The sequence below is a fragment of the Rhinolophus sinicus genome, linkage group LG05, assembly GCF_036562045.2.
Source record: "Rhinolophus sinicus isolate RSC01 linkage group LG05, ASM3656204v1, whole genome shotgun sequence".
Classification (NCBI taxonomy): Eukaryota; Metazoa; Chordata; class Mammalia; order Chiroptera; family Rhinolophidae; genus Rhinolophus; species Rhinolophus sinicus.
In genome coordinates, this window is record NC_133755.1 from 129,652,839 (window position 1) to 129,670,328 (window position 17,490).

General features: G+C 34.0%; 1 long non-coding RNA gene across 5 annotated transcripts in view; it reads left to right on the forward strand.

Moving 5' to 3' along the window:
• The window catches only part of LOC109453591 (uncharacterized), an 878,050-nt gene that overhangs the window by 415,663 nt on the left and 444,897 nt on the right, over positions 1–17,490 (forward strand). For 3 of the 5 annotated variants that reach the window (XR_012496688.1, XR_012496690.1, XR_012496689.1), the window contains one exon: positions 8,297–8,330. The exons of the other annotated variants lie outside the window; for them this stretch is intronic. This is a non-coding gene — a long non-coding RNA (uncharacterized LOC109453591). The remainder of the gene's footprint in view (positions 1–8,296; positions 8,331–17,490) is intronic. 5 annotated transcript variants of the gene reach the window in all.

The window sequence follows — 17,490 nt, forward strand, 5'->3', positions numbered from 1 at the left end:
TAATATGTGCCATGATTTTGTTCTTGGTCTTGGGAAGACCCAGTATTAGATTGTGAAGAAGAATGCAAGAACTAATTTTTCAGGGTCGAGAACCATAACAGCTGCTTTACAAATATCATCTCACGTCCACACCCAAGCAACTGCATGCAGTAGCTAATGAGAGTCAGGTCAAAAATTGAATTCTGGTTTGCCTGACTACTCTGTCTGGTTGAAAGAGTTATTCCTGAAGTCACTTTTGGCCAATTGCTTCCATGAAATGTACAAAGGGCTTTGACTATTTGGTTCAAGTTTACTATGCAGATACCACTTCGTTTACAAGTGAACAAATCCAGACTACGAAAGTAACAAAAGCAGGGCTTAATGGAGGGAGGGAAAGAAGTAAGGAAGGCAAGAGAAGAAGAAAAAAGAGCGGTTGGAAGATAGAAAGAAGCAAAGAAAAGAAACAAGGAAAAGGAGCAATAGAGAACTGGTAAAGGAAAGGAGAGATAACGAATTCCAACAAATTCTTTAACATGTACTTTTTGCTTAAAGATAGATTAAATAAGACCTACTGTTTTTGATTTAAATATATTAGTTTCAATTGAAGCACTCATGCTGACATAATAAAAGTGTTTTAAGGTAATGAATCATTATTTTAAAGGTCACCAATTAAACTCCTTCCCCTGCATAATTTTCTACCTGCCATTCTATTCTGCAGGTGGACAGCCCCACACAAAATGCACAGCTTAATCAACTCAGGCTGTAGTTTCTGATGGTGCCAAGCATTTAGGTGGAAACAAACATACTTTCTAGACCCAGATCTGTGGCTAAACCTTGTCACTCAGAGATATTTAGATGTGTGTGGCATTAGAAGTAGTTTTCTTTTTTTTTTTTTCTTTCAGTTTTCATGTGTCTGGGATGTGTCCCAGAGAAATTGGCGGCAGATGAAATTGTTTTTTCATACTGCATTGGGGGTCTTAATTTTGCATTTTATACACATACAGGCTTTTAGGGCAATATTTGTTCCATACTATTTATTGCAGTTCGGGAGCTCAATGTCCTATACTGATAAGCAGGATCCAGAGCTGAGCCCGGCTGGGCATTGTGCCCAGAAATCTAGAATAGCCTAGGCCAAGTGAGAACTTACCTGAGGGCCTCTGAATGAATCCAGCTGGTACAGATAGAGAGGAAAGGGTTCTATAAATGCCAAACGCCAGCTTCAGGATGAAGTTAAGTGCAATTCTGGGTTTTGTGGGGTCCAAAGCTTATACAAATATGAGGAGCCCTCTTTGATAAAGAAAATTCTGACCATATATATATATATATATATATATATATATATATATATATATAACTTTATGGGCATATTGCTAATTTCCCACCCAGGGCCATGGAAGGAGCCCATGCAAATGTGGGACCTTGACGCTTATACTTCTTATAGAGTTGCCTCTGGAGTAGAGGACAGTTTCTAGAGGTTAGACATAGGATGGATTTAGCTAAAACCAAAGGACTTGAGGCTAGGAGCCAGAAGAAGAAGACTCAAAGCAGAGAATATGAGGCAGATAGTGGAAAGATAAGCTGTCCAATTATAGAAGGCAATAGTAATGACTGTTTATAGTTCACCCATTGTCTTCTGTTGGGTGGGGGGAGATTGTAGGTGTTTACGATGTCTTTCTAAGCTGGACAACACACATGGATATACTCATTAAAATACACTTTTTAGGGTTACCAACACAAGAAAATTATGATTTGAGTCAGTTTTCCATGACTGATCTTTATCAATCATAGTATATTCAAAGTCTGAGGTTTAGATAAAAGCAGAGAAATAAAGTTTTTGTTACTGTCCTGTAGGAGCTTAAAATATGTGGCAACATTGAGGAGAAAAAAAATTACTGGTTGTTTTCTAACAGCTTGTACCTTACCTAATATTAACCTGCTGGGCATATTGGACTTGTAAGGAATCTGGATGCAATAGTAAGCTCTGGTTGAAAAAATTTACACCGATCAATAACTTGCATTACTGTAAAAATCCTTCTGGGCTTAAAATTTTATTTTCTTGTATTATGATAGAAACCCTGAAGAGTGAGAATGAGGGCTAATAAAAAAGTGGTAGAAAACAGCATATGTGTCCCAGTACGTGATGGTCTATATCACGGACATACGGGTTCTAAGTGGAAAGCTATATAATAGTGGAATTTTTTTGGAGGGGGAGGTCTTAAGTCTCCACAGTGCTGTTTCAGGGTGCTTTTCATAAAGATTTTTCTAGTAACCAAGTAAGTTCAACAACATATCTTAAAATAGACAAATAATTCTTTGCATGGTTTGTGTATATGTGTGTGTGAGCACCCATATGTACAGTTCTATTATTTCCTTCTTTTTTTAATGTTCTACTTGAAACACTTGGTAATTAATCATCTGATTTTTCTCTTGGAATATAATTAATTCATTACGTATTCTTTATGTCAGTGGCTGGTGTTGTATATGTATTTACTAAAATTATTTTTTATCCTAATATGTAGATATCACTGGATAAGCATAAAATGTAAGGAAACTACATATAACCGTACTGTGGCTGTATGTTTCTTTTTATAATTGTTGGGTATGTAAAATACATACCGTGTTTCCCCCAAAATAAGACCTAGCTGGACAATCATCTCTAATGTGTCTTTTGAAGCAAAAATTAATATAAGTCCCGACCTCATTTTAAAATATAAGACTGGGTCTATAATATAATATAATATAATATAATATAATATAATATAATATAATATAATGTAATACCGGGTCTTATATTAATTTTTGCTCCAAAAGATGCATTACAGCTGATTGTCCAGCTAGGTCTTATTTTTGGGGAAACATGGTAAACACATGATTAATGTTATACATTTACAATACTGCTTTTCTGAAGACTTTTACTAATTTGCTTCCTTTTTATTTTTTCTCCTCCTCAGGAAAAATAAATTGGTAGGAGGAGACCTGGGGTCTTAAAGAAAATTAAGGAAGTGAAATGAGGTTATAGGGCGAGAGAATGATGCTCCTGAAGAGCAGAAGGGAGAGAGGGAATGTGAGTCCAGAATCAGGTGTGAACAGGGAACCCACAGAATCAAGGGTTCACTTCACAGACAGATTCCACTGGGAGACTGGGCTCTTCAGAGAATCTCCTTTCTCCTGATATTGACTGAGAGATCTCTCCTCTTGTTTTCATTCCTTAGCCAACCCAAAGCAATGATTGCAGTCAGAGCAATCACTCTGAAATACAAACCTAAAACCTGATTATTTCATTTTCTCCTTTAAAACCTTCATTGGTTTTAAAGGAGATTCCTTTGATTTATGTTACATTTTGAGTTTCTTTAATGGTCTGACCTGAACCCTTGTATAGTCTCCATTCCTCAGGTTCTACTGGTACACCTCATACCTTCCATTCAATCATACTAAACTGGTTGTAGGTTCCTTCCTACTTTTCATGCCTGACCTGGTGCTGTTCTCTGCCTGGATGCTTTTTTACCTGTATTTTAATCTGGACAAATAAAACTCATTGCGTAAGACTCAGCTAGAACATTATCTACTCAGGAAGCCTTTCGTGAAAACTTCTAGTCTGAGTACTTTTCCTAAATCACTGTATTCCCACATCACTCAAAATGGCTTAAAAATTAGATTAGATTGTATATTTGTTTTTCTCACAAGACTATCAGCTCCTTGAGGTCAGAGGCTATATTAAGATTCCTTGTATGGTTTTTACCGGTTCCATTATTTGTGTACTTCCTTCCTGCTTTAAATAAACTTAACGGAGAAGAAGAGTGGCAAATAAATCATGGAGTAAGTTGAACTTTCTGAAAAGGCTTACATGCAAAATTTCAGGAAATTTATTAATATCTCAATTGGAATAATCACTTTTCTATAAGATGTTTTTATTTATATTCAAAAAGATGCTTTATTTGATTGTTTCAGTACTTTCTGAACCAAGCAAGTTCTCTTACATAGGAAATGAGATTGATGAGACTGAAGATGAAGCTGCCTAGTAGAGCACATCACATATTCAATGTTTCTAATAAATGTTAGATGGATGGATGGATGGATGGATGGATGGATGGATGGATGGATGGATAGATGGATAAAAAAACCTTTAAAGAAAATTTCAAACATACCTAAACTAGTATTGGGTATAAGATTCTGAGCATAATTTTCTTGACAATGTATTCCCCAATCCTTTGGATAAGATAAATACTTGTTTGAGTATGAAAATTGATGATGTCTTGCTGGAAAATAAAAGACCTGTTTAACAAAAAAGTAAGCCTTCTTACATTTTTGGGAAGTGTTTTGAAGTATAAGAAACAGAGACTGGTTGGGGAAAAAGAGGGTAAAACTAGGTATATTTATCACAATCCATAATGGCTTTACTAAGCCATAAGTTCAGGTTTCTGGGAATTTCTCCACTGTTGCTCTTTTATCAAGTAAGTTAGAATCTGATTTGCATCAGATTCTGTACTTAAATCTACCTAAGTAATTAGAAAGCAATTTTATCACTTTAGACACTGATAGTAAAGTAGAGCAAAATATCTAATTTCTCAAAGAGACTAGGAAGCTGGTAAGAACCAAACAACATATTCCCCATAATATGATCTGAAAGGGATGATGATATCTGCAAATTGTCCACTTTCAATGAGTCAGAAGACACATGGCTATAGACTGCATGAAAGTTTTATTATATTGGATAGTAACATTTTAATTAATTTTTTATTACCTCATCAGAGAGTTTAAACAAAAGCCAACTATTGTTTGAAACCAGAATATAAGAACAAGTAATTTTTAAATTCTAGTTTAAATTTTTCAGACTAAGATCGATGAGATGAAGTTGAGGACTTGGGGAGACAGTGCTCTGCTTTAGTTGGATTATGAAATAAACTAAAGTCTCTTCAGTGAGAGTCAACACAGTCTATTAAATGTAGAGTGATTCTCTGGCACCCAACATGAACATCGTATATGTATTCATGAATTCTAGTGAGGATGTCACCAGAAAATCTTATGTTCATTGAGTTCACTACTTTGTCTGTTTCTTTAGTGACAGTTCATGGTTGTTTATGTTACCTCTGCATTTATGGAAGATTTGGGGACAGAAATCTCATGATGTTTCCTAGGTATAGTAAGGCCTTTACATTAACTGAAGAGGCCTATAAATTTATTGAATTTCCTTAATGGTTGACTGTTTACTAGAACATTCTTTTGGTTTTCAGTATTCATAAAATTATTTATATCTTTTTCTCTTAGAAATTACAGTAATTAAGAACATCCTGATGTCAGCCATTATTGGAGCGATAAACTTTTGTTGTACTTCACCATAGGTACAAATGTAAAATTCAATAGAATTTTCAGAGGTTTATTGTAAATAAATTTGTAACATTTTATTGTGTTTTTTTCTTCATTTTTAAATTTTTTTTTTCTTAGACTGTGACTGTGTCTTAAAATGTCATTGATGGCTGTGCTTGGTTAAATTTTGATTGATTACTCAGTTAACTGATTTATTGGTAGTGTGATTAAGAAAGGAGGCTTAGGGATCCAATCAATCTGGTTTTCCATTCAAGCCCAGCAGTTTACTACCTACGTAGCCTTTAAACCTTCAGTAAGCCTCACTTTTTTCATCCATAAAATGGACTAATAGTACCTACCTTGTTTGGCTGTTTTGATGATAAAACAAGAAAATGTGAATAAAACCTTTTGAACTCTGTCTGATGTACTAAACTTAATGTCAAATATTATAGTTTTCATGTACCTAGGTAAGTAGACTTATGGACTGCATTACTCATTTAAACTACACACGCCTTTGTAAAAGGAATGTGTGAATTGAAAATATTTTTCAAAGAAAACAAAAATCTAATATAATACTGATAAAGAAAGCAAGAACATTGTGCAAAAAAGATATAGGCAGAATTGACATTTTATTCTTTTTTACCCATAATACAAGGTAAAAATAATGATGACCTATCAAGTCTGACAAGAAGTTGGCTAAAGAAATCTGACATTATTAAGAAATCTATTTGATGTGTGGTTTACATTCACTATCATAAGATTGAACTTCACACAAAGTTTATTCTGAGCCTTGAAATCTCAGGTAATGACTGTACAATGCCATCACAAATAACACGTTTAAAAAGTAACCCTCCAGATTATGAAGACAAAACTCCAACTTTTCCAGCCATTTTATGGTACTGTAATATTCAGTATAGTACTTTATTATTTTCTGAACTTAGTGAGTATTTAGTAACCTTTTTGGAAGTTTCTTCATCACTGTGGGAGAGCTCTGCTTTTGGATAATCTACTTGCCGTGTACAAATACCCTTCCTCTTGCCACCCCCACTGCGAGTCCCAGAAAGCCTCCCTTACAGCAAGAGATGTTCCTGTGTTCTTTCATATCCAATAAGGCATGAGGAAAAGTCTGTTGGGGCATCTGGTTGCAGTTTGTTTCTGACATAAGTATAGCTGGTACTGTTCTTGCTTCCTTCTCTTATTTTTGAATATGGTTTTATTATTTTAAATAGTGGTCTTAGTCTTATAACTAAGAGTCAAAAAGCACAGGAAAAAGTGACAGTCTCATGACCGCAGTGCAGAGAGATGGAACAGTTCCTCCCTGCCGACCTTGCTGAGCAGCTCCACTAGACATGCACCACCTCCAGCCAGACTTCTCCATGTGATTTACCTGACTCTGTTACTCAAGCCAATGTGTGTCAGGTGTTCCTTTTAATTTGTAGGACTTTTGTAATGTGTATTCAATCACTTTAGCCATTCCTTTTATTATTTATGCCATACTTTGTTTCCCAAAATATTAGAAATGACTTATAATTGCAATAAAAGAAAAAACAAGAAGAAAGCAGACAAAATTAGTTAGCTAAAACTTACAAAGATAAGCTCTAAGTTTCTCGGGAAGCATAGCGATATATATATATATATATATATATATATATATATATATATATATATATATTTGCACTGACTTCTAAATAACGTTTCTTATGTGGTCTTGACATGGGGAACACTGTGTAATGCACAGGATAATGTCTTCTGCAACCTTGCTACATGAACCACAATTAGGAATTTTATAGAGTTATTTTTGTATGCATCCTTCTATGGAGTGAGTGAGAAGCATCCTTTAACAACTCAATGGTATCAATTATGTGTGGGGCCAATAGAAGCCATATATGATTCTCTCTAATGGGAAATTATGATTCAAAGCATATTTTTTAATTTATGGGGGAGGAAATATCTTTCAGTTTTCCCCCAAGCATCATAGTTCCCTCAGTTGGATTTTCATGTACATACAAGGTCTGGCAGATCAATATTCTACTCTCTGATGGAGGCCCAGGGAGGAAAATTTTTGTTTTTCTGGGCAGATCCATATGTCTAGGAAACAGTAAAACTGGTATGTGTTCAATACCCTATCAGGTATACTTGAGGTATATAATGAAGACTCATCGCGAGGTAGAAAACCGTCACACTTTGCCTAAAGGTGGCCTCATGGACACATCTTTTCTTATGAGGCAGTATTGGGTCTCTTGTAACACCAAAAACCAGTGATAAATTAATCTTTAAAGTTCTTCTGCCCCACAGAAAATAGTCAAGATGATTTTGGCTAAGAAACGTTCATGGCAGGTACTACCACCTACCTATAGTACACACACACACACACACACACACACACACACACACACGCACACACACACAAGCCCTTAGTTATATTCTCATGCTTTATCTGGTTTTGACCAACGTGACTTCCACTGAATCCCCTAGAATGAATTCTCTGCAGAATAAGCTACTAGAAAATTTAGATAATCCAAATCAGATACAATAATTTCAGTACTAAAATATTTAATATGAAGCCATTCTTTCTGACAGTGGCTTATTGGGTAACCTCCAGTTTGTGACAATTAAATTTTACAATTAATGGAATGGAATTTTATTTTCATCTTTTCTTGAGGGAACAGAGGGGAGTTTTTTCTTTATGAAGTACATAATAAAGAGCACTTTCAGATGCTTTTCTGAATATGTACCTGACTCAGTCGAATAAAGTTACTATATTCATTTGTAAGCACTGCCTTAAGGATGGGAGTGGGCAGACAAAGTAAGCCATTCTTTTTATAGACTGTGTCTGAGTGTTTATTCTTGTCTGGGGGTATCTTTCTTTACATCAGAATTTAAAATTAATAAAAATCTAAAATATTAATAGGATAAACATTTAGTGCACAAACTGAGAAAAGAGATTTAAAATAATTATTCTTACTGAATTAAGTAACCCCCACCCTCATCCCTGGTCTTTTTTGTTTTTCAGAGATGTGAGAAATGGTACCCTGACACTTTAACTGGTAGGTAAACTAGTTTATGTTTTAGTGTAAACATACCCCACGATTATTTCATTTTTTTCTATTACGTTGTACTGAACGAATTAAGTTAAAATATGAGCCATGTTGCTTCTTCTCCTTCACTTATACCAGGTTTCTCCAAATTGCAAAATCCTCCTTTTCATCCACAGTTCTGGTTTATTTCCCAGGGCATCACCATTAGTGTCTGTGTTTATCTTCTTTATCAAAACTCAGTCTATGAAATCACTTTTGATAATTTCCTTTTAGCTTGGTCTCACAAAATCTATGATTCTGAAGCTCGGATAGCATGCCACATTCTACCTCTGCCTGTGCAGCATAAGCACTTTGAATGATGACAGATCAGAGAAGATGGACCTGAATGCATAATTACTGTGGCATGTAGGTAATGTTAGTTGATACAAGTAGTGCACACAATTAAGAGAACATGCTTGATAATACGAGGCAGTTTATTAAGGACCCGGTAGAACAACTGTACAGAGTTACGAGGATTCATAAACTTCCTTTTGACTCCTGGAATGTCACTGTCTCTGATTGTCTTTCCAGTGCCTGTATAAGGTTTGTCTCATGCATAATAATTTCCCGCTTTCCCCCGCCCCATTCTAGGACAGTTTTGCCTTTTCAACTAGTTACTGTTACCAACATTTAATAAGAAGGCTTTGCTGGGCTTTCTAATCGAAAACTTGCTTTTATCTTTCTTCATGAAAGAATTGAAATGGCTTCTTTCAGGTTGCTTTAGCCTCTGGGGAGATAAGGACCCTGCGGTTAACAGGATGAGAGATTTTTGTTTAGAAATTTTTATTTAGACAATGAAAAATGACCTCTGTAAACTCAAAGCTATCTTATTTTGGGGCTTTAGGCTTCTGGCAGATAAATCAATTGGGCCCTTGGGACAGCAAAGGAAAAACCTTTGCAGTAACTATGTCAGGGCAATGCAATAGATTTGTTGTGAGTATGCAGTTGTGTTGAATGCAGAATGCACTTAAAAATAAATATCATTTTATTTTCTATTAAATATTCAGGATCTGGATTCTACTCTTCTCAGCTTTTGCAAAGAAATATTTCTTTTTGTGATGCAAACTGGAGAAAACAGATCTTTTCTTATGTATAAAATATGTGGCTATTGTTGGTATTTTGATTTTGACTTTTTAATTATTTACCTGTGAATTGTCTAATGGGAACTGTTTTTAAATTTACATTCTCAAAGTTATATCCTCATATTAAAAAATCAGTATTATAAACTGCTCTTCTGTGGGTAAACAATTTCATCGGTTCCTAAATAATACAATAGTAGTTTGTCTAAAAATATGCTTTTGTAGATTGCCGTAACATTTTTCACACCTGTTCATAGGCTCAAGAAGCTTTGCAGATTCACAGCATGAATTTGCACAGCATGTTCACTCTCTCAAGAAAGAATGTTGCACTTGGCTGTGTGCTTTCTTACCTGTGTCTTGTAGAGTGCAGATTCAGGGTGAAAAGTTATGCGTAATAATCTGTAAATTTGACAAGGAAGCAAACCAGGAGACAGTTGCTCACCCAACATGCATGGATGTGCAATTGTAACTGACAGGAATGTTGATCAACAGAGTAAAAAAGCAATTTTGAAGAGGTTTATTTTTTTATTGTACACAGAACCTTCATGCACCTTGTGTTAGCTCATTAAGATTATGATGCAAATGAATACAATGTATGGAATCAGAAATTAATGTGTACTGGAAAATAGAGGTAGGGAGTGATTTAGCAAATATCACATGAGAAGTCACAGTAAAAACAATGGAAACGACAGAAGTGAGATTAGGAAGATGACCAGGAGATTTAAAAAAAGCCATGCTCCCCTTTCTTTCTTTAACTTTAATTCTGCCTGACCATTTTAGAGTGGGGACAAGCCTATTTGATCAAAGTCTTCTAGCCTATTATCATGTTTTTAAATCTTCTTTTCATTATTTTCCTCCTAACATTCAAAGTTGATTAGTGTTAAGCTATGGTTGGAAGTAATGGATAAACCATAATTTAGTTATTTTGACAGGTCCCTTAATTTAGAACCTTGAACAATACAAAGACAAAAAAACAGAGATATTGCTTAAATATTCATGGTTTGGCCACAGTGATGCATTGTAACAGCCAAGTACAGGCCTTAATTATAGGAATTCTGAGATATACAAATGATATGTGTTTGTATTTTGGTTTTCTTTTCCAAAAAACAAAAATGAGCATGACACCAATCTCAAAGTATTGTTATAATGAATACATGAGCTAATACATATAGTAACAGTAGCTCAAGATTTTTAAGCACTTGTCTGTGTGGACACTATTTGCATATATTCACATATCTAAACCTCACAAGAATTTTATGGGATACACATTACATTAATAATTCGAATGATTGGGGAAACTGAGGCACAGAGTTTAATTAATTTATCTGCTAGTAAGTGACAGAACTGGTAATCAGACCAGGAGTCTGGGTTCTTAAACTCTGTACTGTGGTCCTCTATGCCAGGTATACACTGTGCATTCAATAAGTGTAGGAATCCCGTTGCTTCGCTTCTTTGAAGTAAAATCTATTAACCAAAATATCTTTGATCACCTCCTGTGAGTTGAATGTTAAAATGTTCAGATTATGAAAAAAATCTATATATTTAAATTTAAAGGTCTACTTAAGTTATTAGACCAAAGTATGCTTCTTTTTATTGTTTTCTTTAAAATAATGCATTGCATTAGAGTATTTGGTTCAATAATTGTTAACATTTACCATGTCTCTACTATCCCAGTATCCACTGTTGATCATACAGAGAAAGTTTAGCTACCTCAGGGTCTTTACCCATAAGCATCTTAGAAAGCACAGAAAAAATAAGTTTACTTAAAACCAATAGAAAATAATTTAAGATATTATTCTGAATTGACCATTTAAATACAATCACTGTTTGGCTATATAATACAGATTAAAAACAATCTCAGGAGCTATAAAACTGAAGGTATTATATTTGGTTACAATTATTAATAAATGGAAAAATCTTTGAATTTAAGTTCATTGCTCACTTTCTGAAAATTTGGTTCTCCATACACTCTAGAAAAGACATAAAGATTAATTATATTTATAGTCTATTCATGGGATCCATGCTTATGAATCTTCACTTATCCCAATATCTGACTTCTTGTTTTTCAACTTTCTGAAAATAGCTGTAAATCCAGAGATGGGCTGCCCAAAGCTGCAAAACAGTTGCGACAATCACAAAGCCTATTTACTAAAAATCAATATATGCTACTCTAAGATGGTCCCCAGACTCTGACTCAGGGTTGGTTATTATGCTTAATTATATTTCCAAGGAGATCACAAATTCAGAATATCAACTGAGAAAGAAAAAAGAAGACTCTCTTAGGGGTGCATAGATGACACTACAAAGTCCTGGATACCACCAGTAATCCTTAGCTCTGTCTTCTACAATAGTAGATGTCCTGTAAATATGTGGTGAATAAAGTGGTCTTTGGAAAAGAGAAATTAAATTGCAAAAGTCAGTAGAGAAGTAGGACTGCACAAGGCCCTATAGCAGCAGTTTAAGTATATATGGGTCCTTAAAGAAGGCTGTTGTAAACATCTCATGAATAATCCACTACTAACACAGTTTATAATAATAATTTACCAAAATTTCAGGAGTATGTTTTTGTTTGTTTGTGTTTTACCCGCTTCCTTTACTACCTTTTCTTCCTCAGTTTCTTCTCAACTTTATTTATGGAATGCTTTTCATACTCCGTTAACCATTCTACCAACAGATATCAGTAATGGAGAACTTCAGATTTGCAACATATCTAAATTGACATATAGTCTTTTCTTAATTGTTCCCTCCTATTATTCTCAAATTCGTTTTTAATTTATTTTGTATCTTCTCTTGTTTGGAACTATGTATATCTTAAAACTACATACATCTTAAAACTCTGTAATATGTAGCAGATCACAATAAGTATTAATTAATAATAATTATCCTAACAGTAATGATATAGCATTTAACTTTCTCACTGCCTTGGTCACATACCCTTCCTTAGGACCCCATGAAAATAATATTTATTTTATGACAAACATAATTTTTTATCTTTGAAAGACTTTTCTTTGGTCTCCATTTTAATGTCTCCCATTATTATTGTGTTAGATATATATGGTATGAAGAGAAAATCTGATGGGTTATTTATCTTTTCCAAAACTAATATCTGAAAAAAAAAAAAAAACACACGACAAAACAATGGTGAAATTTGACATAGGAAAAACTTTTATCTAAGAGCCAGATCATACAAATGCATGTGGTCCAGATGCATTTTCCAGAGTTTTTGGAAAGATTATGTGGAAGGTTGATTTTGTAAGTAAATAAGAAATAGTGTCCTTCTTATGTATATTTTTATTCTATTTAAAAAATATCTTTTATAAGAATATTTTACTTCATCTTCAAATCATCCATTTATTGGAACCAGTTCACCTACTGGTCCATATCCACATAACTCATGCTTTACCAACATAGACTGATGTGACACAGTGTAATAGAATATGATGCATTGCCTGAATTTAAAGGAACATGGACTATTTCTGGATCTGCCGTGCAGCATGAGATCTGTATCACACTTGAAACAAAGCTAACCAAGCAGACAGAGCAGAAAGATATCTATAGCATCCATTAATCAGGGTAGAATACTTATTTTTTTCAGCATCTTACTCTATTTGCTTGGTTTATTTTGGGCTTGAAACACAGAACAAAAATAGCCTTAGTGACCATTCATGTTGCTTCTTACATGATTGTCCTTAGAGAATCATCCCCTAAAAAAGTCAAAGCAAATACAATTTGGTTGAAAATTGTTAAATAGGTTGTATTGCACTCATATATTCCTTTATTCCATGTTTTCTTACTGGGGGACCATTAAATGCAATGTATGCATTTTGTTTCTATGCAAATATATGACTATTAGCACTGAACTAAGCCACTATTTGCTATTTAAAGCCAATTAACTTAAAATAAAGCATGTTATTTATAAGAACTTCAAGTATCCAATTCAGATTTGTTCTAAGGAGAATAAAAGAGATAATATAATCAAGTAAAAAATACATATTCACTCGAATAGAAGACCTTCAGTTTGGGTAAGATTTTAGAAACTCTTTGAGGCAGAATTGCCATATATGCTTTAATGATATGGACCAGTAGGTGAACTTACATCTCTCTTCACCCTATAAGGTATATTAAGCATTCTCAAGTTCCTTTTACATAAGTTTATCCTATCTTCCCTGTGGGATTTCAACATCTAAAAATCTTTGAAGTTGAGTACTGTATTTTCCTCCATTCAAGTTACTTATTCTCCCAGGTCAGAGAGTAAGAACTACCAGGGACCAGACTGGCACATGTGTTTCCCTCGTCTGACCCCCATTATGGAATTAAGAACTAAAGCATCTCTAACCTTACAGGAATTGGGCATTTGTTACACAAACCTCACCCTGACCCAGAATTTCATAATCATTTTCTCTCTTCTTGATTTTCCTTGTTTCTTTTTTTTTATCATCCCTTCCCTTCAAGGCCCTTACTCTTGCCTTCCCTCACAGCCACACCTCCATTTCTTTGAGATAATTATTGCTAGGCCATCTGGTTATTGACAAAGTTACTTGTCAAGGATCTTGAAGTGATTTCAACTAGCAAGTACGTATAGCTTGTTTCCAAAGCTTATTCCCATCTCTGGCCTAGTCAAATCTTCACTGCTGCATTGAGCTCACCTGTCCTTAGAAATCAGCCAAATGTGTTATATCATATATCTATGTATATCTATATCTATATAGATATAGATATACATAGATATATGATATATAGATATATAGGTATAGACATAGATATAGAGATACAGATATTATATAGATGTCATATATATAGGTAGATATCTATATAGATAACTATATATACTATATATACATATATCTATATATAGATATTTATATAGAGATATCTCTATATAGAGATATATAGCGATATAAATATATAGATATCTTCCACTCTGAAACAATCATTCATTCACCATTCCACAATTCTTATTACCTCATCCCTACTTTCTCAACTGGCTAGACTATGCAACATAAGCAGAGGCCTAAATGTGAAAAAGAGGAAAATATGCTTGTGGGATGGTATTCAGTAGTTACTTGAACTGTTTACTCAATATGATCCCCCACAGTCATCCTATAAATAATATTTAGCAATTTCCCCTATAATGTTTCTATGCTCATCTCCCCATTTTTGGTCTCATAACCACAGTGAACACAGTTCCAGGTCTATTATTCCTCCACATCTGGTCTCCTCACTCATGCTTTTCATGCTCCAAACTATTTTAGGTACAAAGACCAAAATAATCTCTCACACATCTACAATGTTTCCTTTCTTCTTACTGTATTAGAATGATACTCTTCCATCCTCTCCACTTGGTACTTTTTATCTTATCAACTATATTTTTCTTAATGCATTTTGTGAACAGTTCATTAAAATCAGTGATTTGTTGTTTGCAAAGAAATTGGAAACCGGAAAGGAGAAGTTCTCAGCTTTCTTCCCATTTTCCTTCCCTTAGCTTTCCTTTTCTCTTGCCCTTCCCCTCCCTTCCCCTCCCTGTCCCCCTCCCCTCCTCTCCCTTTTTTTCTTTTTCTTTTTTTCTAGTTCCTCTTTCTTTCTCTTTATATTCATTGATTAAATACCTGCTATGCTTAGGTACCTAGGGAGCTAGAAGATAAGTCAGTATAATACCACTTTAAGTCAGAAATAAGAAGTAAGAAATGTAGAATGACATTAATCCTCACAACACATTTGTTAGGGAAATATTATTTATTTTCACAGAGGAGGAAGCTTTACATAAGGTTGAAAAAGTTTACATTATATCCAGAGGTCACAGTACTAATAAAAAATAAATCTGGGATTTAAATCTAGGCTTTTCCATTTCCAGAAAACATATCCCCCACCCACCCCCACAAAACTATTTGAAGTTCACATCCAAGAAATTTAGGCCATTGGAGGAGAGAGATGGACACAAATGAACTGAAGGTACTAAACCAGAGCCAGTAGACATAGAAACGAAGAGTTGACAGTGGGCTTTTGTGAAATAAGTCTGGAGAGGTAGGGAGAAATTTCAGTACATCTAGCCTTGTAGGCCATATTAATCAGATTAGTTTTTAATCCTAGGAACATTGGGAAACCATTGAAGTCCTTTAACTGAAAAGTAACAGGGTAAGATTTACACACTAGAAGATGGCTTTGAGATCAGAGTGAATATGGATGGGTTAGTTGTGCAACTAAGATGGTGGACTAAGGTGATGTGATTCAAAACTATTTAGGGCACAAAATGGTAGGATTCTTTGATGGATTTGAAATATGAATTATAGGATAGGAAGTTTCTATGATGACTCAAAGTTTTCTGCCTTTCATACTAGGTAGAAACCATGTGAGATCTAGAATGGTAAAATGAGGTAAAATGTTAATTGATTGCATGTGCATGTGTGCTATGGAAGAAAATATAAAATAATAAAAAGAAGCATAGAACCAAGTTGTGAAGAGCTACAACTTACAGCTGGATAGGGGGAGTGATCTTAGAAAAGGGACAATGAAGAGAGGCCATAAAATATGTGAGGGAAAATAAAAAAAGCAGAAGAAAGATTTTTAAGGAAGGAAGATAAATAGCATCAGACACTATTAAAATTTGCACTGAAATTGTCTGTCTTCAGTGACTGAGAGCGTTGCTGACCTTAACAAGAGCTATTTACAATGAAGATTCCAGAAGTTTTCAGAAGTTGTTTGTTTTTCCTTTCTTCTTAACATTTTTTTGAAAACAATATTACATGCTTGAAAATAACTTGAGAATGTAGAGTCTTAATATAATATTTTAACTACATATTTTTTAACTACTCTCATATTTTTAACTAGTTTTAATTTTACCTTTATCATTGTATTTTAAGGTCCTTAAAAGGGCAGAATCATGAATCTAATTATTTTATATCCATTCACAATCTTCTTCCAATGCAGTATACACATATACATATTGATGAATCAGTCATCAACTATTTATTGCATATATGTATACTATGCATAAAGCAGTTATTCTACTGTGGTCAGAAATTCTGTATCAGAATTTCATTTCACTTTGTGTTTTCATTCAAATGATAACCTAAAAATAGTAATTAATCATGTTTTAGATTGTCTGATTGAACACCAAGTTCTGCCATGAAATTTTAGCACCCAGATTGCATTTGTAATTTGCATTTTTTTTTCATACGAAGTCATGGTTCGCTATATGAACAAATTCTGCATTGATGCAAATGAAGGCATGTTAGGGGAAATTGAATCCAAATATGCTTATGGAGTGCAAACCTCTGGATCAGAGAAGGCTGCTCTGTGTTAATAGAATCACATTCAGTTAAATAACAGATAACAATATGTAGATCCATCTGTATATGTACCATGTTTTAAAAATAGCAGTAAAGTAATGAATACACAATGAAAATTTTATTCCTCATCCTAATGTCTAGCAATAACTAGATTGGATATCTAATATACACTTTAATAACAACAATATGAACATTTTATTCAAGGAAAAATGCAACTTTAAAGAGTCATTGAACAATACTTTGTTAAAATTGGTAGTATTATGGTTAAGTATGAGATTTGGTTCTCTTGAGCTAGCAAAACACTAAAGCCACTAATAAATCTCACCCTGCGCAACATATTACGTGAACAAGGATTTTCTGCATTAAAATATTAAGATCAAATACAAAATCATATCATGCACAGGTGACCTTGAATAATGCAGGGGTTTAGGGGCACTGACTCCCCTACACAGTCAAAAATTCGTGTATAACTTTTGACATCCCCAAAACATAATTATTAATAATAGCCTACTGTTGACCAGAAGCCTTAATGATAACATAGCAGTTGATTAACACATATTTTGTATGTTATATGTATTATATACTGTAATGTTATAATAAAAGAAGCTAGAGAAAAGAAAATGCTATTAAGAAAACCATAAGGAAGAGAAAATACCTTTGCAGTATTTATTTATATTTTTATAAAATACGTATTTTATGTTTTTATTTAAATTTTTATATATTTTTATAGTGGACCTATGCAGTTTAAACCTGTGTTGTTCAAGG